Source organism: Anser cygnoides, chromosome 6, assembly GCF_040182565.1.
Source record: "Anser cygnoides isolate HZ-2024a breed goose chromosome 6, Taihu_goose_T2T_genome, whole genome shotgun sequence".
Classification (NCBI taxonomy): Eukaryota; Metazoa; Chordata; class Aves; order Anseriformes; family Anatidae; genus Anser; species Anser cygnoides.
Genome location: NC_089878.1, coordinates 10,199,219 through 10,224,394, shown reverse-complemented (window position 1 = coordinate 10,224,394; position 25,176 = coordinate 10,199,219). Strand labels below are relative to the sequence as shown.

Below are 25,176 nucleotides of genomic sequence, written 5' to 3'. Positions count from 1 at the left end.
AATTCAGGGATGGGCACGGATCAACATGTCCCCACTGCCCGTGTGTTAGAAAACATGTCCTGACTTCTTTGCCAACATATTCATCTGTCAACAAATCATTATGGAGTAGTCTAAGCTGTGGGAAAGGGTTGGGGGCTTGGTGAGAGAAATCTCCTGGGAGTGCTCAGCACGGCGATGCCAATCCTGTAGGGGCAGCAGCTGAAACAGAAGGGCGATGTCTTACTTACAGACCTGAAGAAATACAGGTGGGAAGGGGCATACTCGAGCCTCCCCAGAGCACAACACAGAGCAGCCAGGTGGGGAGCCGCGAAGCCCAACTGAACAGAGTAGCTCAGCTGTCCCAGCGCCTCAGCAGGCAGGACAACCCCCTCCCTTCCAGTCCCTTCAGCAATCCTGGCCCCAAATCCCCAAACCGCTACGTGGGTGGCAGACAAGCCTCCTTGGAAAAGCTGATCTTAAGTAAACTCTATGCCATGAAAAGTCTTTTTATTCCCATTCCACGTACACAGTTCGATGACCCAGGATTGGACTCAGTGCACAGTTGGTGTTCATGATCCCTCGAGTCTCAGCACTGGTGCAAGGCAAGGTCTTCTGCTCGCAGATCAAGTGGAGAATGGCATCTGGTGGAGGCACATGTTGGACAGAGTAATGACTATTGTTCGGATTCAGTCTATAGCTAAAATAAGCTGTAACACAAGCCAGGCACGAGGGAAATCCATTCAATAAGCAGCCTGAACAAATCTATGTTCAATTAATGTAGCTTTTCAAACACTGTGACAGTGTTTGTGCTCTAAGAAGATGGTTAAGACATTGCTGCCACCAATCATTACGGCAGTTCTTCCTCTCGGGAAGCAGTGTCAGTCCAGGAAGGGAGCACAATTAGCAGTAACGAGAGTATGTGGGGGAGTGCAGGATGAAAGGCAAGACTGAAATTACTGCTGAGGCATTCCTTAGGAGGAAAGGAATTCATGAAGAGAAGATGAGGACATGGAAGCGAAAGACAGAAAAAAAAGGAAAGAGGAAAACTTGAGAGACAAAAACATGCAGAGAGGGGAAAAGGACGGGGAGAAAATCTGGAGGAAAATCAAACAGAAAAAAGAGCTAGAAGAAGAAAAAAACACGGCACTGTGATCCAGGGTACTAATGTTGTCTGATTTTGGACAGATTTGTATCGGCTGCTTCCTCACCCTGCCCTCCTTGCCACATTTGCCCGCTTCACCCAGCCCCAGGATGCAGGGGGGGCATTTCTGGACAGCCAGTTTCTGCCAGACAGAATATATTGAATATATACGTACTGAATTCTGCTAGTTATTCCTCCATACAGCACTCACGCTCTTTGTCCTCTCGCCAGTCACTTGTTTTCCTGAAACCTTGGGGACTGTGCTATCTCCTGCTGTGCTGCCCCTCCTTCCGGTTTAGCTGCAATTAGCAAACAGGTTATTAAAGGAGGATTGACAAACTCGTGGAGGCCCTGACAGATGGACCAATTATATAAGCCTTATTTCCTCAGGCATCCAGGCTGAAAAGAGGACAAACCACGAGGAACAGGAATCATGCTGAGAGTAAAGGGAAAGTGCGTGGGTAGGTGGCTGAAAGGGAGGGCAAGGGAACGGAAGAAAAAAGGGGTTGCTACAAGGGAGCTGAAAGGAAAGGGGATGAGCAGCGGAAGGTGGTGATGTTCCTGGATGGGGTCTGGAGCTGCGTGTCAGCAAAGGCAGCGGGTTTTGAAAGGAGAATCACCTGGAGCTGCGAGGATGCTCTGTAATGACAGCAGTGCCTGGGAGAAAGAGGCTGGTGGGAACGATCCAGGATGTCAGGAAGGGAGAGAAAAAGTTAGGGGATGAGGGGAATGACGGGGAAGCTGTGAACAACTGCTGAAGTCTTCAAGGGGCGAAGAAAAAATGAAGAATAGAAGAAATCTCATTTGCACAAAGTGAGATTCACTGAATTCAATGTTGCTATGGTGATTTACACCACCTGAGGACCCAGGTTCAACTGTTTAAGGTGATGCACATAATTATTCTTTTTATTTTCCCAAATAAGTACTCGCAGCCCTGCTAATACATAATGTGTTTCATAATTCAGAATTGTGCCACGGTTTGACAGATGATTGATGTACTCTCATTACCAGAGCTAGCAGTAGTCTTAACTGGAAATGTGCAATTAAGAAATATGTTATGAAACAAATGGCCTTTACAGCTTAAACGGTACCTGAAGAAAATGTATTTTAATAGATAAACACAAAAGAGAAAAGAAGCAAAATTCAGTCTTTAGAAGATTGGTTTCATTAGAGAAGTCGAGGAAGGACAATGACAAAGGATGGTGCTTCAAAGGTGACAAGAGAGAGCGGCGTTATCCTGTGATGACAGCAGGGAGCCAGGAATCCAGTTCACAGTCACCACGAACTTCCCAGGCAACTTTCTGTGAGTTATTTAAGCCCCCATGCTTCCGCTTCTCAACTTGAGTAACTGCTGGAACTAAACTTACCCTCAGGATGTATTTCAAGACTTGGGTAATAATTCCTAAGTGCTGTGAAAAGTGCTACATCATGTAAGTGAGGAATGTCATTATTAAAATTGCGCTTCAGAAATCATCGCTTAGCGAGCATTTGTTCTAGAGCTAAAGCTGCGCCAAAACCAGCATCAGCCTGCAAACGGCAGCGCGGGAGGAGAGGCACCGCACATGCAGGGAGAGCTTCAGGAAGAAGCTAACAGAGGACATACACCACTGGGAGAGGGATTTATTAAGGAACAGCGAGGAGTGTATGTAAGCTTTGGCAGAATCATTAATTATGAGAGGAGCTGGCATCTCTCCATCCCACTTTGCACAAAGAGTTAATAGGCTAAGGCCATTGGAAAAGGTGCTAAACTTTATTATTATTATTATATATATATATATTTTAAGAGAACACCCTATTTCTGTAATCCCTTTCTTAAATTTTAAGGAAGCCTCTTGTGATTGGGAAGCTTTACAGAAGTTATTTGTTATCTCTCTCGTCTCGCACATGGGACGAACTGATAGCACTAGCTGATATTGCCACGTGAACACGTAGATGACTGACTGTGTAATGCAACAGGGTTACCTGATGCTATGACTGCCTGCTCATGTGAAAAGCTTGTTAGCTGTCTAGTTGTCTGGCAAAGCTTAACCAGCTTTGTCTCCGAATTCAGGCAGAAAAATTATCACCTTTCTAAAAAAATTCAGCAGAAGAGGCAATAGTTTTATGCAATAGATATGTAATTATCTTCTTTCAAGATTTCATTCAAAACGCTGTATTTTGAAGCATTTAAGCAATGTTATACAAAGGTAAGCCTTTGAACTTATTTCAACCTGAAATTTCAACTTCCTTTGAACCCACATAAGGCAAAAAGATTATTTTGGAAAACAATAATAAAAGAAAGATTTAAAATCCTTCCTCTGGTCTGCGAGTTTCATGCAACAAGAACAAATGCAAATAAGACTATGTTGTATTTGTAGTGCAGAAATTATGTATGCATGAACTGAAAAGCTTACTGAGACACATGACAATGCTGAGCCAACTGAAGGGGAAAAGCTAATTTTGATTCCAGACGTACTTGAAAAATAGAAAGTTTTCCACCTTCTATGAAATGGCGAGGAAAAAGGTGTTATAAAAGGTCTTCAAATTGAACGTTGAATTTGTTCATTCAGCAGTTTTTCTGCAATACAGTATGTGCCTAACCTTTAGAGCTGGGATGCCTCCCGAGGGAGATGCATCTCTCCAGCTGAGAACCAATGGCTTAAACCACATACTCCTGCAGACTGAAAATGGTTATATCCTTGATTTACCTGTTCCAGGATGGCACCTCACACAGCTTTTTGGAGCAACTGACAAATACTTGCCATGTGCTCATAAATCTTATTTAGGTTTGCTCCAATTGCCCACAATGGAAGTACATAAACTGCTTCATTTATCCGTGACACAACAAACACAAAGCCAGGATTCGAAGCCAGTTTTGTGGTGATCTGCAAACTACTTACTTGTCTGCAGCATACATAAAGGTGCTGAACTTGCTGCCAGTGTTGGGGTGCCCTGCTCCCCCTGAAGAGCAGATCTGTGTTTCAGGAGAAACATAAACTAAAGAGGAGACAGAGAAGGGACCTGCAAACTAAGTGACTGGAATTAGATGGCAGTTCTGCTTTGCATGCTTCCTTTCTGTCTTAAATAAAGCAGCAGTCATAGCTGATTACTGATCCCAGCTTGTTTTTTTTGTGGTGTTACCCCTTACAAAGTCATGAGAAAGTCCAAGCACTTCTGTAGGGAAAAAAAATAACCCAGATCCTTGATCTGCTTGTGTCGAGCCAAGGTTTAGTCTGAAGAAACAGAAGTGATACTTCTAGCCGTTTGGGGGGAATGCTGTCAGATAAAAAATGTCAATGATCAACAACCCAGAATGGCTGCTCTCACCTCCACCCAGGTGCCTCCCCTGCTCCCCATTAGCCTTTTTATGCAACTGCTGGGACATCAGCACTGGATGGGGCTCTTAATTGCTGCTCTAATATTTAGTAATAATAACCAGAATATGAATAACAAAGGGGCATAAATATTTGGCAGCTTTGCACAAATCTCTCCCACAGTCCTAGTGTCTTTCAGGGTTCAATAGCACACCTTTCAAGCTGGAAAGTCAAGTCAAAAAAAGCATTCGGTGAGTTCTGGAAAAATAAGGCATATGAAAATCACTGCAATCAATCTGAATTTCCTCCTGTTAAAATCTTGCCCAGTCTTACAGCTTTGTTTTGTTATTTCTGTCAGATCCCCAGATTCATCTTGTAATAATGTGCTCTCTCCCCAGAGACCTAGCCAGTGCCTTTCATCAGCAGCAGCCTTCCAGAAGTTCTACTTAGCTCACAAAGCAAACACAATGTTTGGCATAATATTTCAAAAAAGGTCATACTGTGCTTCCTAACTTAATGGCCATTTATATTGCTTTACAACATTTAAATTCACACTCTGCTATCAAGTGGAGCCATGCCATCTAAAAATAAATGCTTAAAAGCTGAATAAAAAAAATAATGCCCTAGATACCTGAGTTTGGAAATGCTTTCTGCTTATTGGAAGACAAATTCTGATGCCCTTCTTCACAAGTCCTTTAAGTCAAGGGCAGGTCCACCGAAAATAGCAAGACAGATGCTGAGGCCCTTACCCCAAGGTACGGGATGGTGCCACAGGCTCCCAAATACCCATCACCTACCTCGGGGGCTCACAGGGCCACCAGCACCACCCAAGCCCCTTGAATTTTGTGCTGATTTTCATGATTCCCCTCTGACAGGAGGAAAGGGCTCACTCCTGTGTGGCCCCGGCTGCCAGCGGGAAGAAATTTTGTGGCAGCTTTAGGGCTGCTCCAGGATGCGGCCGCCCAAAGATCAAAACAGAAGTGTTTGCACATAGGTAACCACTTAAACACTGCTGGTGATGCTTCTTTTGCTGAAATGTGTTTAGACCTTGGCTTTTGTTTTCTGACAGGCAGTACTCTGATTAACCAGCACAATGAAGCTTTGTGAGATTTCAAGTAAGCATGGCCTGAAAATACAGCCAGTCATTACAAGTCCTCCATCAGCACCCTTACAGACACCCAGAGATAAAGCTGCATTCTCTGCATTCATTCAGACACAAAACCAGCTGAAAGGCATGAGGCATTTCCCAGCACCTTGAACCATCACTGATTTCTGCTGAACCAGCATATTCGTGCTTGTTTTACCAGTACAAGTGAAGTAGCTCCACGAGGAGACCACGTACATCGAGGCTCTGAAGTGACAAAACTGACGCACAGCTGGTGCCTGGCTGGTACAGGCACATGGGGCACAAGTAGGGACACGGCTGACATTTCCCATAATTTTGCTTATTTTGCATTCCTTTTGAAGAGATTATGCTACGTAATTTTCCGTAATTTTAAAAATCTCTGTTTCCTACCAGAAAATAACAGTGGTTAGGTTAATCCAAAAAAGTTACTGTGAGTCTATTTGGTAATTAGCAGTGTCCAGATACCATGCAGTTACTTCTGTATTTCTCATCTCCTGTGAAGCCTGAATTCTGCTAATGCTGGTATCATGATGGATTATGTACATTGTTTCTTAAATTAAATGCGTGTTCTACATGAATTGTGAGTTTCTGCCATTTTTCCTTTGGGATAGTTATGAAAGGGTTAAGGCATGTATACAAAAGGCCACCAGAACATGTATCCTAAACATCCTGGCAAGCTTTTCATTGACGTCCAAGGACTTTAGGTGAGAAAATCGGTATGTACTGGAGCAATCCAGGAACAAGCAGTTGCTCTTTGTGCTGCCATCAAGAGCATGAAGCCACTGACACAACTGAAAACTCCCATCTGTATAGCACTGGGGGTGGGAGACAAAAATGGAACAATGCCTTCTCCTTCCCTTAGATGACAGCAGTAAGAAACCCCAAATTTCTCCAATATCTGCTAGATCTAGATAGAAAAGTGACAACAGTCATCTACAAGACCACATCCTGCAGACCTAATACTCTACAGACCTGGTATCCAGTGCTGAGCAGGCTGGGAAGTGGCCAAGAAACTTTTTTTTTTTTTTTTTCAGTTGTAAATATTCTGAAAACTGTATAGCTATGGCCCTGTCTAATTTAAAAACAGGAAGTCATGCAATCACGAGATGAAGCAATGAAGCCACCAGCAGAAAGCCTGCCAAAAAAGATCTCTGTGACTTGGGTGCAGAGAGATCACTCCAACCTAGAGCCAAGACCCCCCCAGCACTGCATCAGCCCCAGACAGCAGCTGCCACAGCCTAACGTCAGGACAGAGCTCAGTATCAAGAATCTAACAGGGGCTTTTGATGCTAAAGATGCAGTTTTCTGGCAGCTGTTCAAACCCCCAGACAACCTCACCACTGGCTGTGCAGCAACTTGGTGATATTCCATAAGCACATAAACCAGCAGCTGTCTGCCACGAGACAGAACAAACATATTTTCAAATAAAATAATCTTTCTCCTGCTACAAATAGAGACAAATACTGCAATATTCCTAAGTTAGTAGCACAAGTCAGGAATATAACAGTTGTGATAAATTATTTCGTCGTACAAACTTTCTTCCTTTGGGCACAAACTACTTCCAGCATTTACAATTTAAATAAGTAAATTATATTCTTCTACGAACAGAGAGAGTAACCCAGAAATCAGATGCACAGTCATCCCCCATCACATTTTTGCAGATCTGTAATGAAACATTTGAGAAACCGTATGCCGCCTCTGATCGTGGCCGTTGTACTCATTAGTTACGCTTTTGCAAGTAAACTTTCAGCCACGGTGCCAATTAAACCTACTTAGTTGTGTTTGGAAGTTAACTAACAGTAAATTAAAGTTCTGGCTTTCATGCAAATTTTTTTCATCCATACATTAAATTTGTCTCATAGTGGCATTTCGGAAGAATTTTTCTTAAACTACTTTTGTCTAATAAAGGAAGCTACTGAAATGTCCCTTGTGCTTCATTTCTTCATGTCATTGAAAGAGATTCTTCAGGATATTTTAGCTAATATTTTCAAGGAATCCTTTCCCTCTCCTCATATTTCTAGTAGCTGTCCACATCCCACTACCATTAGTAGAACTTCCATCAAAAACTGGACAAATAAATCCTTCAAGCCCCTAACTGACTTCACTCCTGTCTCCTCACACTCATGGGACAGCATTATTCCTCTTCAGCTAGCAGCTACCAGATGTGTTAAAAGGAAGAGAAATGAGATAATCTAGTCATCAGATACACAGGTGTATCTAAAACAGATTTTTTTGTCACATTAAAATATTTATGTTATAAAAATGAATTTAAATTGAAATGCACTAGTAGAAAAAAGGTGAAGAATAGTTCGGGGAAAAAAAAAGTCGTAATTATTTGTCAGGTTTTAAGCTAATTAACTGATGGACCACAAGCTTTTTCTATGTCAACGACACCGAAGACACCCAAGGACAGAGGAGTGCAGTCCTCCAGATTATACCTGTAGAGTCACAGTGGCTCTACTTGCATTAGCTTTCCTATGCACCTTGACCAGATCAAGAGTCAACAGCAAAAATCTACCTCGCTGAATCTCCGAGGCCACTGGCTTTGCTGGAGTTGGAAGAGACCTGAAACCTCCACTGACCACAAAATGGCACTCAAGCTTGCCAATTGCTTGTTCAGGAGCCCATCATGATTTCAGGAGTTGTTGAGAAGAACAAGGAGCCACTAGAAATGGAACACGATCAATTCGTTTTGGTAACAGCTAATGTAAAGAACAGTTGAGGTCAGCTGTAAAATAAAGCCATGCCAGCTTACAGTAAGCAATCTGTGCTACAAAGCTTATGGAAACATGACATTTGTGTAAAATTCCACTCTGTTTCAACAGAATGACACCCAGAAGGATGTCTGGAGGGAACGTTCGTTTACACAGCAATGTAACACACGGTTCTGGGTTGCCAGTCAGCTATGTGATACAACTGTTAGAGGTTTTGTGTGTATGTGTGTGTTTTAATGTATTTCCTTTTAAAAAGTGTTATGCTGATGTCTTCAACTTGCTAGTGGACCACTGCAAACAATTTCCTGTCATGTTAACTATGTAACTCTAATGGTGACCTACTGAATGGAAGCCAGTGTGAAGTTGTTACACCAATTACTACCCAAAACAGACAAGAAACAGCAAATGACCAATCATTCTGAAATAAAATGTGTTTTAAGTAGGTTTGTGATGGCCAGATCCTTTCTGTATGCTCTACTGCACGCTAGCACGTCAGAAGCCATGACAAATAAAGAGATCACAGATCTTTCTAGTTTCTTCTGGTATCACTTCGAAATAATGCTCCATCTGATCCTCTAACTATATTTAAATTAATTAAAACCCATTCATCACTTTAAGTTCTCTGAAGTACTTGAGGATTCAAAGTCTGTTTTTCCTGCTTTATCAAACTTCCTAGTTTTCTGAGTGGATAGGATGTGACCTATAAATTACCATGACGAATAACTCCATGAGTAAGAACTTGGGTCAGTTTTTCATTAAAATTAAAAGGCCCTGATTCTCCGTTGTCAGATTATCAAGTGCTGCTGCAAAGGGAAACAAAGCGCTGTCAAAGCAGAGCAATGATATTTTACATCCAGCCTGCCCTGGTGTAAGGAACACGTCATGCTGTAGGACACTGTGTAGGCAGAACCATTACACTCTTTTTTTTTCAAGGACAGCAAGTTAAATTCTGCTGTTTTAACCTTTATTCAGAGGGAAGAAATTTCTTGCTGGTTGAAATTCACTTCCATGAACACACAGGGTCAATGTACCACTTAATTCCTATATAAATCTTCTGAAGATGGACAAATTTCAAGAAGCACAATGGTGTATCATTTCTGCCAATCTGAGGGAGAAGCAGCGTTACTGATAATTCCTCCTTCTGATCCAAGGGGTTTGAAAGTCAGAGAAATGCGAGCAGGCTGTCAAGTTATGGAGACTGCTGGTGAAAGATAGATTTTAGGGTATTTTTTAAAATGCAGCAGTGAAGCCTCCTGGCATTATTGCGCATTTTACACGGACAGAAACTACCAACAGTGTAAGATGTAGCTGAGTATCCTTAAAGAAACAGTTTAACATAAACTAAAAGCAAGTTCAAAAGCAGCTTGAATACTCACAGGACATGACTTTGCAACTCCAAGTTATACCTTTTCTTGGTGAGGACAGCTGCTTCCATGTGGAAGTCTGATGGATGCCATGTGGAAGCAGTGAAAATGGATAGAAACAAAGTATTAAGTGCACCTAGGAACAGACATAGAGAACTGAAACAGATTTCTCTAAATTATCACCATGGTCATTTGTAAAAACGATGAAGGAGGAATGCTCAGCTAGAAACGTGATGGTTTTCCTTGCCATCTCTGTGGTATGCACATGGCCTTGGTGTTAATGGGAGGCACGGGATAAAACTCTCCATCACGCCACGGGGTCTCATGGTGCTTGCAGACTGAAAACTGCTTTTAAGCACAGTGAGATTCCTCTCTTGCCACTCTCGTCAGAAACAGGAAGCACCTTCGCATCTCCTGCCTACCTGCCTCTTCTCCAGACCAGTCAATTCCCAGATGAAAAGGGAACACATCTGACAGGGCGGACATTTTCCAAGACAGTTTTCTGGCTAGAAAGAAGGCAGAGGACTGGTCAAGAAATAGCAAGCTCTTGTCCTCAAAGTAGAGTCGTCAACTACAAAACGCCTCCCTGAACTCTGGGATGAGGAGGGAACCACAGGTGAGCCTCTGTGGTTCAGCTCTGCAACTTTTGTGCTGGTAGATACTTTGCAAATTTGGTGGTTATTTACTGATTCATAACTGTGCCCTTCACAGAGAGATTTACAAGATTGTATAAAGCAGAACAAAGAATTGCTCCAAGTATCTCATCTCCAGTGAGCAGGCAGAAGGAATTTTTAATGTTTGACCTTACACACATTGAAAGCGTAATATAGTTTCATCTGTTTTCTCAAATGAGAGAAACATCTATACCAAGAAACTGCAGAGGACATAAACAGTACATGAAGTGAATTACCTGACCTGAAAAACAAGGCTTTGGGCAAAGATGTGAAAATTAATCAACATATGAAGATAAGGAAAAGCCAAGGAATGAGGATTTTTTCAAGAGAAATAATGAAGATTTACTTTTTTATCGGGGTTTTGTGTTAAAAGGGAGCTAAGGATGTTGCCTGAATAAAGATGTGAGAAAGATGGATGGCAGAGAAGTCTATTAGATATGTTACTCTACTCTGAATAGTTCATAAATAGGTAACAAACAAGACAAAATCATAACACAGAAATACTGTAATCAAAAATATCACATGCAGATCATATAGAGCAGTATTATATGTAACATGCTATGACAAAGAACTTAATTAGATATGTGAAGGCAAAAAAGTGAATCAATTTATTAAACTCACACAGCTTTGAACAGTAAATTGCTTAGAAGGACCTTCTAATGATTTTCTGACGTTTTTTCTGAAAACACCAGTTGATTCAGTCCAACACCAGACTAAAGAGTGAAACAAAACATTTAAAGTAGTATTATCAATCACTTCCAAGCTTTAGCACCCAATAGGATTTACTGAGGGGTATTTACGTGCTAACGCGTGGATACAGATTGAGTATCTGCCCAGTCTATTCCCATATCGTGTGGGAAAGAATTTGGACAAAGACAGCTCCCCTAAAGGAAGGAAATGTTATGTGTTACTGGTGGGAGCTGCCGAGCTTTTGGGAGGCTGTAGGGAAGGGGAGATGTGCTCAGCCTGACTTACTGGTGGCTGTCGGTGTCCCTGGAGATGCTGGTTTAAGGTATCGCCCTAAGCCATTGCAGGAGATGCATGCTAACAGGTATGAGGTACGCAGCTTGGCATTTCCAGGAGCTCAGCGTAAAGCAAAGACAAATGAGTAAGTAGCTGCCTTTTTGGTCTTGTGAAGAAAAAGGGAACAACCTAGCTCACTGAGGACAGATGTCAGCCTTCTAAGTGCATGAATATCAGCTAGTTCTGCGTATTTCATTGACCTGAAATACAAGTTCTGAGTCACAATGTGAATCTTTTGAACCTACATGCTCAAGCCTACTATAAAGATATGTTTTTAAAGAGAGGGTTTTATAGTGAGCAGCAAAGCATAGTAATGATTAATACCCTGATTGCCAGCAAGTGCTCTGAACAGCTCTTATTCTACAGACACTGACATTCTCTTGCCAAAGAAAAAACACAGTGGCATTTCACGTTAAAAAAACAATGCTCATTGAAACAGAAAAAGCACTAGCTGGCACCGAGAATAACAAATGACAAGGTCAGCTGAACAGACACAAACAGTACAGAACATATATGCAACATACTCTGTGAAAATAAAGCTTGCATTAGTTAAACAAAAAAGGTATTTCTTGAAATTTTATGATTAAATGCAATTATAGGCTCTTAATCAGCATCTTTAGCAGGGTTACTAATGGAAATGCATTAATTAATGCTGGAAACCTATAATTTTCATCTAGTTTTCATCGTGACTGTTATTGCAGCTCTGCTGTCCAGAAGAACACCCTTAACATCCAGAAAACCCAATCAAATCTCCACATCGAGCTTGAGACTACGATTCAGTACTTCAAAATCTGCAGCGAGCATCTTCCAAATCTTGTTGCGGGGATGGAACAGCAGCAACAACAACAGGAAGCCAAGTCATCCTTTTCCTTTACCTGCTGCATCTATCCGAAAGCAAGGAGAGAACTGCTCCCTCTGTGCACCCCTAGAGGCTTAGGGTACTCCAGAAAGGCAAGTCAAGCTCAGCCCAGGATATGGGTAGCCCTAGAGCTGGATTTCCTAACCTCTGCCCTGAGGATGCCAGCAGCCTCTGAGTCCTTGGCCACAACACGCCAGCTCCTGTTGCTGCCTCTTCACTGCCATATATCACTGCGATCACATCCTTGCTTTCCTGTGCAGATGTACCATCAAAAGTAATTCCTGGTAGCTTATACGTAAAGGTTATATTAAAAATTGATGGTTTAATACAAAGAGCTTTGATACACCTCAAGGAAACTGCAATTAAGCAAGTGACACAAGCAGGTTAACTTTCAAAAGCGTATTTGGAGGCTAACAGTTTGTCATAAGGTCAGAGCTATTAGGTAATGAGGGACTTTGCCATGCTGCTGTGGGAACAACAGTGAACAAAATATTTTGTGTTAGAGCTAAAACCAAAACCAACCAAACAAAAACCAAGTGCAGGCCTTAGAAATACTTTCACCCCCATACTCACCATTACCTAAAATGTAAAAAGAAGACCAGCGAATCAGCCTGACATCACGTTGTATCTATTCAAAAAAGCCCAGGAAGGAAAAAAATAAGAATGTGGAAACAGAAAGCTGAACACCATATGGAGTGGGTTTACCACCACGACAAGCGAGACTCAGCCCTCTTGAGAAAAGTCAACTGATTTTTTTTGACTAAAAAAAAGCAAATCAGCTTTATCTGGATGCAAACTTCTAGATGAACTGCTAGATGGAGAAATCAGTAAAAAAAATACTGGAATTAGCAACAAAACGTGCTTAAAAATCTTGCCGAAGGGGACAAAATAAGATGTGGTCCCAGAGGAACTACCAAATGGGAAGAAAGTTATTAATGCTAAACCTCCAGGACTGGTCCACAACTCATTTCATTTAGCATTTTCATCAGTTGTCTTGGCACAACAAACAAGAGTCAAGCTAATTAAACATTAATGGCACAAAGTTAGGTGGCAGTGACCACACTGATGAGGACTGCAATTGCAGCCGGATCATGCTAAGGACTGGAAAAAAAAAAAGGAATGAATAATGATGGTAAGAAGTGCAAGGTCTTGTCCTGGAGATTAGTATGAATTTAGGCTATAAACTGAGAGTACACGAGGTATGTTGGCTGCTCACGGGAAGATGATGCTCCTTCAGGGTGGTAGAGCCATACACACCAGTGTGATGCCACCTTCTGCTATCACATCAAGGCAGATGGGCAAAACAGACCGCACTGCATGGGTTAAAACTCATTTGTAATGCCCCGCACAAATTCCAGGTCCACGTGTTCAGAAAAGACACTTTCAACCTGGGAAAGGTGTAGGAAAGGGTCTTCAGGGAACTGAAGGGCTGATCTTATGAGAAGGCATTATAAGGCCATAGTTATTGATCCCCACAAGGCAAGGGCTGACAGAGGGTCCAACTGCTCAGTCAAATTCTGCTGCAGATTAAATACCAACAAGGAGAAAAGGGCCAATATACATAGGAGAAGAAAGGGTATGCTTACTTTGGGGCTGGGACTCTGAATAAAGTTTCTAACTCTCTGGAGAGAAATGTTCTGAAACTGTCTTTTAAAAGCTAATAATTTTTAAGGTGAATTTTATAAAAAAGGATTATCTGACATGTTTGCTTGCAATTACAGAGAAGTAAACATGCTCACCCACGAGAGCTGCCTTTTACTTCTACATTCGCTGTTCCTAATGACCAAAAGCAGTTCAGTAAAACAGATGGAGCTTCGTTTCTTCTGCCAAGCCTTCATCTGAACTTACAGATCTCAGAGACCAAGACAGTCAGAGACAAAAATGGAATGTGGTCCCTATTCCATCCCGCTGTGCTCCACCACTTCACTTCTAACGGCACAGTGGCTAGACCTCTTTGGAGATGCCTGCAATCTCCCAGCAAACTGGCTAAAATAAGGCAAATTTTTTCTGTTTTGTTCTGAGTGTTTTACCAGTTGTGTACATCTGATTTCCCACATCATTCTGAGTGAAGGCTTTTTAAAACTTACATAAAATCCAAGCGTGCATTACAAGAAATGGCTGTGTTTATGATCTGACATGATGTCAAATAATTACATATTAATGTGGTTTTAAAAACGACTGTTTTTCTTCTGACTGCAGTAGAAGTGCTGCATGTTCTGCCACACACAAATCCAGCAATACCGGGTCTTGCTTTGGAACAGGGTGGTGTGAAAGAGTGGGTTTTTCACCTGGCTTTGCAGAGTACTCACTCAGTATACGCCGCTCTCCCCGACTGCTCTACATTCTGGTCAGCAGAGAGGGTTATCCCGTGTCACCAGGAAATGTTACATGACAGCCCCGCAGACATTTCCAGCTCCACAGGTTCACTGACGGGTTAGTGACCGGAATCCAATATAGTTTTACAGTATCACTAGGAAAGAAATCTACTTAAGTGTAGGGGTTTTCAACAAAGATTTCACATGCTGAGTGTTTCAAATGTATATTTTGGTGATGTAATCATGAATGTTAAGTGGTCTAGTTTTAGTCTCTATTAAAAGCTCTTAAGGAAAGCTTACATTGCATGTTTCTGCCTTGTCCACTACTGGCGTTTATAATCAAAACGAAAGTCGTGGAATAATGTTTAATAAGAAATTATAACTTTAGTTTTTCTCTCCTCTCAATTTATTAGCGAGACTTTTTGCTTTATTTGCACTTGGTCAAAGAGCAATCACTGTTGGGAGACAGAATTATTAAAATTGTCCTGACCTGTTTTATTTCCCTCCTTATGAGTGGATATCCCCTAGAATTACACTAAAATACTCTAAGCTCTGCTTTCATAAATCACAAGCCTTAGAGAGCAAGGCAGCATTTAAACAAGGTAAATCTTCAAAATGCTGAGTAATGTCTTTACTCCATCGATCTCTTACACTGTCAAAATATTAGCTTTTTAGTACACCACATTTTCTGTGCCCTGTACAGCAATTACAATAGGACTGAAGGGAAAGGCAGCCTGATAGGTTATGCTCTTGCACGGTCTCCAGATTTTAATGGGGCTGACAGTCTCAAGGACTCTCCTCCCGCAGCACAGGTGCTGTTTGGCACAGTATTCCCCCCCGGCTGTGACACCACGCAATAATCAAGTTCACATATTGCTGAAAGAAAAAAAGAAAGCCGCAGCAGCAAGGAGTAAAAGTAGAAAGCTGCATATAGGCTAGGAGAGAACTGTAGACCCCATCAAAACCTGCACACAACCAGCACAGGTGTGTTCGGCAGCACCCCTTTAGCTCCCAGCTTTCAGGGGCTGGTGGGCTAGCCTCACCCTCCTGCTCCCAGGAGAACAGCAGCACCCTGCAGGGCAGCCACGCTGCCACCTTGAGCGCTTTGCTTCTTGTGTCACTTTGGGGAAGATTACCCGAGCAAGAACTCTTCATTACAGTGGCCTTGTTTGCCATTTCCTCAACAGCAAGGAAGCAAACACAGCACACTCCATCTGTTGTAATGACTTACGGGCTTCCCTGAGATGCAGAATGGGTTTGGGGCCAGGCAGCGTTAATCCGGCGCAGCAGCCTTCTAGCCAGGGGTCTGGAAGCTGCTGTGGTTCGGCTCCTCAAGATGCCATTCCTACAGCTCCTGCAAACCCAGCAGGCATTTCAGGATCTCAGAAAGCAGGGCTGGAGGGATGCTTAAGAGGTCATTACTCCTTCTGCCATCTCGAGGCAAGATCAACTTCACAATGACTGTTTGTGACACCTCTTTGTTCTCAGAGCTGGGAAAAGCTGGAGCTACCACCGCACTTTGCAGCACTCTCATTTTTTTTTCGGCAGTAGTTAAGCAACTTTCTTTAGAAATTCACTTACAGGAGCGAGTTTGCACCTCAAAGACTTGAGGAAAGAATAAGTATTTCATTCAGGCAACACAATTACTGCAACCAACGCTGACTAGGGAAACTTGTGCTTGAGATGCGTGGGGGCCATTCCTGTCCTGACCCTCACAGCTATCATCTCAGGCTTTCTGATGGTAAAAAGCCTGAGTACAGTTGCTTATTCATGCACTTCCTGCTTCTTAAGCTCTTAAAAAGCAAGAAGATACCTTTCTGTGATAAAGTCAAATCAGTATCTAACACGAGAATCGCTGGAAACATTCTTCTGTGCTGCAGAGGGTTATGATGCAGACTGGAATAATTTACATTACAATTACCTGTCCTATTGTTGTAGAAAAGAGCTGCAGAAAGCTTAATGCAGGGAAACATTGCACTCTGCTTGCTGAGTTTGAGCAACCTATAAAGAGTTATTCCATGAAGGCTCAGAGAGCCCAGCTGCTGTAATGTGTGCAGGCACTATGCATTACTTCTAAAAATAGGGCACTGTGGAATACGGTGCAAAAGAAGGAGAGTCAGCAAAAAAATGTATCCCATAATGTGCCTTTATCCTTTCTGGCCTAAAAGAGTTATCTTGCACATAAAAAAGGGAAGATGAGGACCCCCGACAGCTTGTGACACCCAGCTTATTTGCTAGCTCTGTCCAAGTTGTTGCCATAGGGCCTTGGACAAGCCACCTGTACCCATTCCTCTGCCCATCATCACCTGCATTGTCTACTTGGATGATGCAGCTTACACCTCGAAAGGTAAGCGTGCACCTAAAATCTCTGCAGAGGTGTCTGCAAGTCCTCCAGGTCAAGTACCAGCCCTTCGGCTGTGCATGTACCAGCTGGGATCTCACCTGCCCTAGCTGGTCCCTACTGCCACAAAAAGGACTGTCGCGGCTCAGCTCCAAGTTCCTTGGCTCTACAACACAGACAACCATGGAGCCCTGTGGGAGCCAACGACCGAATTCACTTCTTTGATATCTTCACAAAAGTCAGGATTAGAATTCAAACAGAAGGGAAAGCACACTGAGAATCCACGTCACAAAACCACCGTGGAAAATCCTATCTGCAGTAATTACAGCTTGATTTTAACTGTAAAACTCACACAGAAGAGAAGTATGGAGGTATCAGTTATTCTGGGAACAGCAGCCTCCCTCAGTGTTTGCCTCTCAGCAGACAGCAGGCTCAGGATGACTTGGCTTTCCTAGGCCTCATGTGGCAGTGCCCAGAGCAAGAGGATGTTGGGAGGGTTTTAGAAGGGTTCCAACATGGAACCAGGAGTTGGGCAGATAAAAAAGCACTCAGGTTCAGGAAATGTAATTCTTGCTTATGAAGAGAAGGCTGAGAGGTGACCTAACGACTGCATGCGTAAGCTTACACACAGCAGCCTAAGCGACTGACTGCAGGGCACTTGTCACTCTTACTAAATAAAGGCATAACAAAATCTGTTGTCTGGAAGCAAGAGAAACTTGGTCCTAAAAAAAGATGCAATCTCGCGGCAGCGTGTACTTAACTGCTGAGGTCACGGGAAGTGGAGGTGCACCACTTGTACTTTTCAGATGTTTTTGCCAAGAGCTACTGGGAAAAAGTCTAGTGCCCGGCTGCGTTAATCCAGTCAGATGACTGCAGCCTGGGCACGGGAAGATGCATCTCCTGGTACTTCGAGATCTCTTTCCCAGCGTTAACATTTCTTAGTATTTCTCTATTTCTGCAGTGGCTCCTTCTGGCCTCAGCAGATAGATCTTGCCCTTGCTGAGCACTGCTGCCGTGCCCTTACCCAGTCCCTGAGCAGAGGCCAATGGATAACACGCCCCATTTGGCAAGTGCTTTCGCAAGTGGAAACAAGTGCGTTTTTAAAAGGAACCCCACCCCTTCTTACAAAAATAAACCAAATTCACTGTATTAACTGATAAAGCTGTCCTAAATTACCAAAACCACAGCAATAAATAATAAAAGCACAATTCTGCATTTTAAAAGATGCTTTAGACAGAACAGGAAGAAAGGTTATCCCTTTTGCTCTCAGTTAAAAGGATAAAACTGCCATAGAAATGTATACTATATTCTAAAAAAAGTGGTCAGCTCAGGAGGAAAGCCACTAAGGTTTGAAATTATGGCATGGTATAGTATATATTCTATAGGAATTCAAATGCTCACATCTTTTTAAACATTTAGATGTTTCAGGCAGGATTTCTATTACCTGCAAGGGAATAAAAAGTACCCAGAAGAATTGTTCATCTGGCTCCACAAGGAATTTCAAGAAAAAAAGTCAAAGCCTGTATCCTGCTTTTCCTTTTATTATGTACTGTACATATAAGGAAAAAAAACAACACACAAGAAGCAATGAATGTAGGAATTAAAAGCTTATATTTGGAATAAAAAACAGAATGCTTAAGTAGTAAAATGTAATGTGCCATTTGGTCAATAAAATTTTAATATTTTAATGCTTTCCATATTTTGACTTTTTAGTACTTGGCTTTTTGGTACTTTGATACATATTTTGATATTTTGGGTAACTGTTTTCTCCTAAAAAAATAAGTATATCACATGCAGAGCTTTCTTTTCAACAGTAAATTTCAAACATTGAGTAGATGAAATAAAGGTTATTACCATTACCAGTCACTGTGGTTTTTGGAACAATCCTACAGCCCCACAGACTCAGAACAATTCAAGTTGGAAGGGGTCTCAGGAAGCTATCGGTCCAACCTTCCACTTGAAATACTCTCTGAGTACTTTGGGAACCCCTTAGGAAAGTAAAACCCGTGCTAGGAATGGAGACAGTAAGCCTTCATAGCTACCCGAGTTCTTCCCAGAGGCTGCAAAGAACTCTCACAGCATCCAGGGCTGCGTTAACAGGAGCCCAGCAAGTCAATCCATCTTTGCCTAAGCACCTGTTAGACCGTATCGAGATACTGTGTCCTGTTTGGGGCCCCTGACAGGAGAAAGATGTTGATAACCTGGAATGAGGTCAGTGGCCAGGGGCTGGAGCACTGGCCAGGGAGGTGGTGCACGGTGGGAGGATGAGACAACGGGCAAGGGGGTTGGACCTAGATGGTCTTTGAGGTCGCTTCCAGCCCAAGACATTCTATTATTCTATGAGAAATCTTTCTCTGTCCTTGAAGGTGATGTCTATACACTTTCATGTGAAAAATTCTGGACAGTCTCTGCTGTAAAAGCAGAACAGCTTATAGTGTAATGGGAAAAAAAGGCTGGCAAAATTGCTTTCCCAAAGCAAACATATGTATATAAACAAATCCTACCATTGAAAGAGACGTAGAAAGAGGTGGACATGCAACTTTAGATCATGAGGAAAAAGGACAGACTTTCTCTGGCATTGGTTCTGTAGTACTGAGTTACCTCCTAGAAGACCTGAACAGAAAACAAGATGCACCAAAACCTCAGGCACTATCCCAAAAGCTGTTCCAGTGAGACTCTAATACCTTCCTGAGCAGGTGAAATGGAAAAAAAAAAAAAAAAAAGAAAAAAGAAAACTCTAAGGGTTTTGCAGTAAGCTTATAGTTATTAATCACTGCACAGACCGACGTGTACCATTCGCTTGATGGAACTAGTCCCTTGACCACTGCAATGATGCCACAGCTGGACATTTTAATTACCTCAAGCTGATCTTTGCAATCCTCACATCAAGGCTTCTCTCCCTCACCTCAGAAGCTTCCAAAACCCACCAGAGCTTATGCTTTGCCCTGCATATGGGATGTGCCTTTGCCAGGAGGACATCTTAGGTTCAGGTAGAGAGAGGTCATTTGGAGAAATGGCCTTTTGCAGGACATGTCCCACCATAGGAAGAGTACTCTGCTCTGGGAAGATGCAGTGCTGTGAAGTACCATGGTTAAGTCAGGTTTTAGGGAGAATGATTGTGGTTTAAACAGTGGAAAGACACAGAAACTGGAGTCACTTGCACAGTACAAACCTCTGCTAGTCGGGGCCTTCTGTTCCTGATGCTTCCTGTAATGGACAATGTCTCTACGGTGTCTAACATATGAAAATGCTAGCAGAGAAGAAAAAATTCAAAACATGAATAAAAGCTGTCCTCTACCTTCAGTACAGAGAGCTCTAATACCAGCTGGGTGTGGAAAGGAGAAGCCTGCTTGCCGAACAAAATCTATCTGTATCAATAAAGGCCTGAAGACAGATTTCCATTCAGGTGTGTTATATAAACTTGTGGATGCAAAGTCTTATTCACGGTTTTTGAGATGATTTTCCACTTTCCTTTCTATTAAGGTACACATTTGCAGCATATAAAATTACAGTTATGAAAGAATATTGCGAGGCTTCAAAATACATTCTGGTTTAAATACAGTGAGGTGGTTAACAGAACACTTGAGAAGCACGCTTGTATCATATTCCACAGATTAAGATTCACTTATATATCGGGATGAATTACACGAAGAGCCAGCTTTGCTGTCATAAATGAAAACTCACACAAATTATTTGCCTTTGGAGACTGTTTCTGGTATTTTTCTTATATTAAGGTCAGGTTCCTATTAAGTCTTTGGATTTACTGTGACTGTGTCCTAAATCTTTGGAAATGCCAATATTTTCCTCACTTTCCCATTTATTGCAGCTTACTTCTTCCCCTTTTTTCTGTCAGCCTCTGTAATTGGTGGAAAGGAAGAGAAGAGCCCAGCACGGCGCTGAATCAATCTAATAGCGACTTACAGTGATCGCTGGTGGATCCGCGCTCCTGGAGGGAGTGGGCTGGCTTTTCACAAAAGGTAGCAATCTTTTTATTTTGCTTCCAGGGGCTTGGGAGGAACAAGTAGGCCAGGATAAACCCGTATCGCTTAGCACGGGGCAGAACACAAGGATGCTCAATGTCAGATCCTGGATCTGCCACGACACACAAGGTCAGAGGGTTTTTGAGGGATTTCCCCCGCTTCCTCCTTTTCATATATACAGGACCTTTTAATCCCGTGCTCTTAGCCAGCTAACCTCCACCTTTTCTCCTCGAATAAGGACAACAGAAGCTTTTGCTGGGTGCTATTAATAGAGCCAAGGAGTAACTCCAAGCTACAAAGAGCCCCGGTGCTCTGACCCGAGCCCGCTCCGACTCTGGGCAAGCTTAGAGCGTATTTAAACTTGGCTGGGCACAGACATACATTAAAGACTAAGACTAACAGAAAAGAAGGGATCTGAAAGGTCTCCCTTTGCAGTCACTATTCAGCTACTGATAAGGGTGTGTTTTCCTGCCTTCTTTGCTGTTGGTCCCCTTTTTGAGGCTTTATAACTCATTTTCCTCTGTTTTGCTACCTATTGCAAAGGAGGAAAACTAAGAAAACCGTAGAGTGGCCCAAAATAAAAAGACAACAGCTTGAGGTTCTTTTCAAGAGAGGACAAAATTACGTCCACGTCAGATTTAAAAGCAATTCAAACCCAATTTATCTCTCTCTGTATATATCAGCTAGATAAAACATAACATATCAGAGCTTGTTGCTGAACTTCGATTACCATAAGGCCCCACACATTTTAGGAATAACATTAAACAATGCTTATTAAGCCCAAACCATATGGTATTCTGAAATATATCTTCTGACGTGTACTTAAACTTTTAAAGCTATATATATAAAATTCAGATCTGGGCTCCCTTTGGAAAATACATTACAGATTTTTATGCTCATTTAAGATAGACAGTTTCTTCCTGATAGATTAAAGTGCTAAACAGAAAATTGTTTAGATGATTTCAAGCATTATTGCTCTCTAATATTAATGCAGCACTGTACGAATAAATAACATGAAGCAAATTCTTCCTTTGGCACTCACTTTAACAGCAATACTCCAAAGTCATCCTGAACTCTACTTAAGAAGTGGGGTGGCTGGGCTTTTTTTGAAGCAGAGCATAAAGGTACGTATCAAAACAATGCAAATCAATCAGGATGCCTCTTCACAAAAAGCCAGGCTGCTGCCTTATTCCTAAGCACAACCATGACTTCGCTCCGGTGTCCCCACCCCCCCATCTGCAACATCCTACAAAAGTGCTTTGTACTTGTACATTTGTCCAGTCATGTAAAACTGATGTAAAAGCCTCACATTCAACCTAACACACAAACACATACAAGCTAATTATTTTCAGCGTAAAATAAATCTATCCCCTACACCTGCAGTTGGAGAGCATCCCACTCATGCTTTAAGAACAGAATATGACAGGGAATTAAAAGCAAGAGCTGATGTATTATTCTTTGCTCAGTCCAAATTGGAAACCTACACACCCTAATGGCATTTTGGTTTCCAAATGAGTTCTTTGAATAATATTCCCTTCCCCTCTTTCCATTAGGATCTCCTAAATTAATAATTTAGCCTAGTCATACAGTAGGCCACATGAGCGGTAACTTTTGAATAAAACAATAATCATTCATACCCACACTGCTGGAAGGCTGCTGAGGGTCAGTGCCAAGTAACTAACCCATCCGGAGTGCCTGGGACTTCTGAGAGGAGGCTGCAGCTCAGACAGCATTAACTTCACGTTCAAAGCTTGGTTTTAATTGGTTATGGTGACTTGCATGGGGCTTTGCAAGGAGCAGATGGGGAGTTTCACGTGCAACACCCCCAGGGGCAATGCACCCGCACCTTCTGCAGCTACCCACAGCTCCCAGGGCTGCTCAGCCCCTTGCTTGTGCACTGCTGGTTACAGCAACACTTCTAGATGTGACCTCCCTGTGAAGGTCCAAGATCACGATGCTGATGTCAGTAAACAAACCAAACCAAGCTCAGCATCACTGGGGTTGGGCTTACCGTGTCTCAGGAGATTCAGCCAAGTCTATGATGGGATTCAACAGACAGGGTTGCAGGATTCACCCCTACGACTCCTACGTGCAGTGAGGGTGTGTGGTAGACAAAAGGGAAAAAGGGAAAGAAAACAACCATTTCTGCACACCACATCAGCACAGAGAACTTGATCCCTATACCGCCAGGTATTTCCCTAAGACCTGGGGTGAAAGGCTGACAACCACTGCATTTTCTTACGTGGGAGCATAAAGACGGCTGCGGAGGCTTGAACCACGCGACCCTGGGGGGTTTAATCCTCAGTAGTGCAGGGGCCATGTCCCATGAAACCTGCTTAGGACTGGCTGCGCTGGGCTCTGCCCGCAGCCCTTCCTCTGCTGCAGCTTCCCTTTCTCCTCGTCTACGTGCCTTCAGTCCTCCGCCCTGGCTCGGTGGCGTGAAACACAGGCAGCGCTCAATGAACACGATGCCAGGCTCCGACTGTGATACTAGAAGTGAAACGTGCCCACAGCATGCTTGGAATTAAAAAGCCTCCTCTCCCCTCTTTCAAATGACGAGACAAAAAGGATTCAGATGGCTCAGACACAAGTGTATCAGGAACAGGGGCCTACATTAGTGCGAAAGAGTCGGTTACATGCCTCTTATATGCTTCCAGATTTTCAAAGGCATTACTTTAATTTTGCCACTTATTTCCATTATTTTCTTCCTGCTTATTCCCCAAGCCAATTAAAATGCAAACAGGAGATTTTAGAGGCTTGAGTTTGATAACAGGCAGCAAGACAAGCGAGGCATGGGACAGCACTGAAATATGGCTCTTTAATGCAGGCGTATTAATAGAAATAATTGGATTTCTAAAGTCTCCCAATTGCAAGCATCACCTCTTATCGTCCATTAAATCAATTGACATCCTGCACTTGTTATTTCAAAAGTGTTATTCTTATTTCAGGAGAGTGCTAAGCATATTCGGTTTGCTCTAATGAAACTTGTGGAGGTTTCTTCTAAGTACACACTAGCCTCATACCATCTCATACATTCTATGGATCCATTAAAGTCGGCATGGTAAATGTTGGCCTCGGAGAAGTTAAACTCCCAATTTTGTTTTTAGCAGGGCCAGAGTTTCATCTGAAGCACATAATGTTTTATTAAGCTTTTAGTAATTATAGTAAAAGAGCAAAGAATTTAATCTTGGCTTTTCCGAAGAGCCTGTGGGAAGTAGATGCCGGAGCTCCGCTGAATTTCCACAGGAGGCTTAGCGTCAACATCCCCGGGAAATCCCTGCCGCATCCTGCTGCTGGGTTCTGAATTTAACATCCTCCTCCTGTTCCATTTAATAAGTACCCTCTCTCACAACTCCTATTACTCCCACAGCTATGACTGCCGCCAGGAAATAGTGCTACCACAGTCTTTAACCCCATGGACTGGGCAGTGCCCAGCCCACCTTCGCCTGCTCTTACACCACGCTCATGCCAAAGGGCCCAAAGCAAAGCAACACAAACTCCCCCAGACCCTTTTTTCGGTGGGGTTCCTTTTCTGTAGGTCAAAGGGGCTCTTTGAGATAGCAGAGGAGAATATGGCAAGGGCCGAGGAGAGGAGAGGAAAGAGGAGTGCAGAAGTGCCTCCTGCAGCAATGGTTATATACTGAAATTCTGGCACCTCACTGTCAGCTTGCACAGCATTAAGGCTCTTCTTTGCCATACCTCGGGCTGATTTTGCCCGCAGCAAGCTCGCTGCTGACAGCGGCGGCCCTGTTCTCCAGCCCGCTGCCAGGAAGGCAGCTCTGCCCCTCTCCTTTCTGCCAGCACAAACGTCCTGGTGAGCGTGCCGTCAGCCGAAGCAGGAAACAAACATGGCTGGAAAGGATCTGCCATTTTTTGGAGCGGATTTCATCTAAAGTGCTTCCCAGGTCTGGCTCCCAAAGAGGCTGAACACCACCAGGGACAGAGGAAAGGGGAGAGAAGAAGTGCCCGTGCCCCCGAGCAGCACCGTAAGCTCCTGCCAGAAGTAGGCAGGGAGCTGCAGCTGGGATTGGAGAGCCAAAAGCATCCCTTTGGGGCTGGGAAATGAAAGCCAGCCCTCCCCCCTGGTGTGCAGCACATACCCAAATGTGTACACAACCTCCCCAACAGCTTCGGACCGAAGTTCCCCTGATGATGAATGAGAATTATGCCCCTGTTAGGTGCAGTTATACATCCAACTCCAGATTTTAAGCGCCCATTTAAAACATAAATTAATATTAAGAAGGTACATCTAATTTTTTATACTTATTCATTCTCTATTACTTATTCCAACATGAAAATTTCCCTATTTATAGCATGATAAATGATCTTCTATTTTTGAGTCTTCCTACAAGCAAGATTTCAGGTTT

The 25,176-nt window shown here is 42.9% G+C and overlaps 1 protein-coding gene and 1 long non-coding RNA gene across 5 annotated transcripts in view; both read right to left on the bottom strand.

The window, feature by feature from the left end:
- Positions 1 to 25,176, bottom strand: part of SPAG16 (sperm associated antigen 16) — a 398,441-nt gene that overhangs the window by 48,944 nt on the left and 324,321 nt on the right. The gene's annotated exons all lie outside the window — the stretch shown is intronic.
- LOC106034538 (uncharacterized) lies at positions 476 to 18,108 on the bottom strand. Of its 2 annotated transcripts, XR_007161179.2 has the most exons (5): positions 15,720 to 18,108; positions 14,483 to 14,643; positions 10,040 to 10,123; positions 9,630 to 9,696; positions 8,934 to 9,451 (listed from the first exon to the last, which is right to left on the bottom strand). It is a non-coding gene; the product is annotated as an uncharacterized lncRNA (long non-coding RNA). The 2 variants fall into 2 exon arrangements; XR_001206142.3 differs by lacking the exons at positions 8,934 to 9,451; positions 9,630 to 9,696; positions 10,040 to 10,123 and adding exons at positions 476 to 620; positions 1,296 to 1,419 and having other exon boundaries at positions 15,720 to 18,103.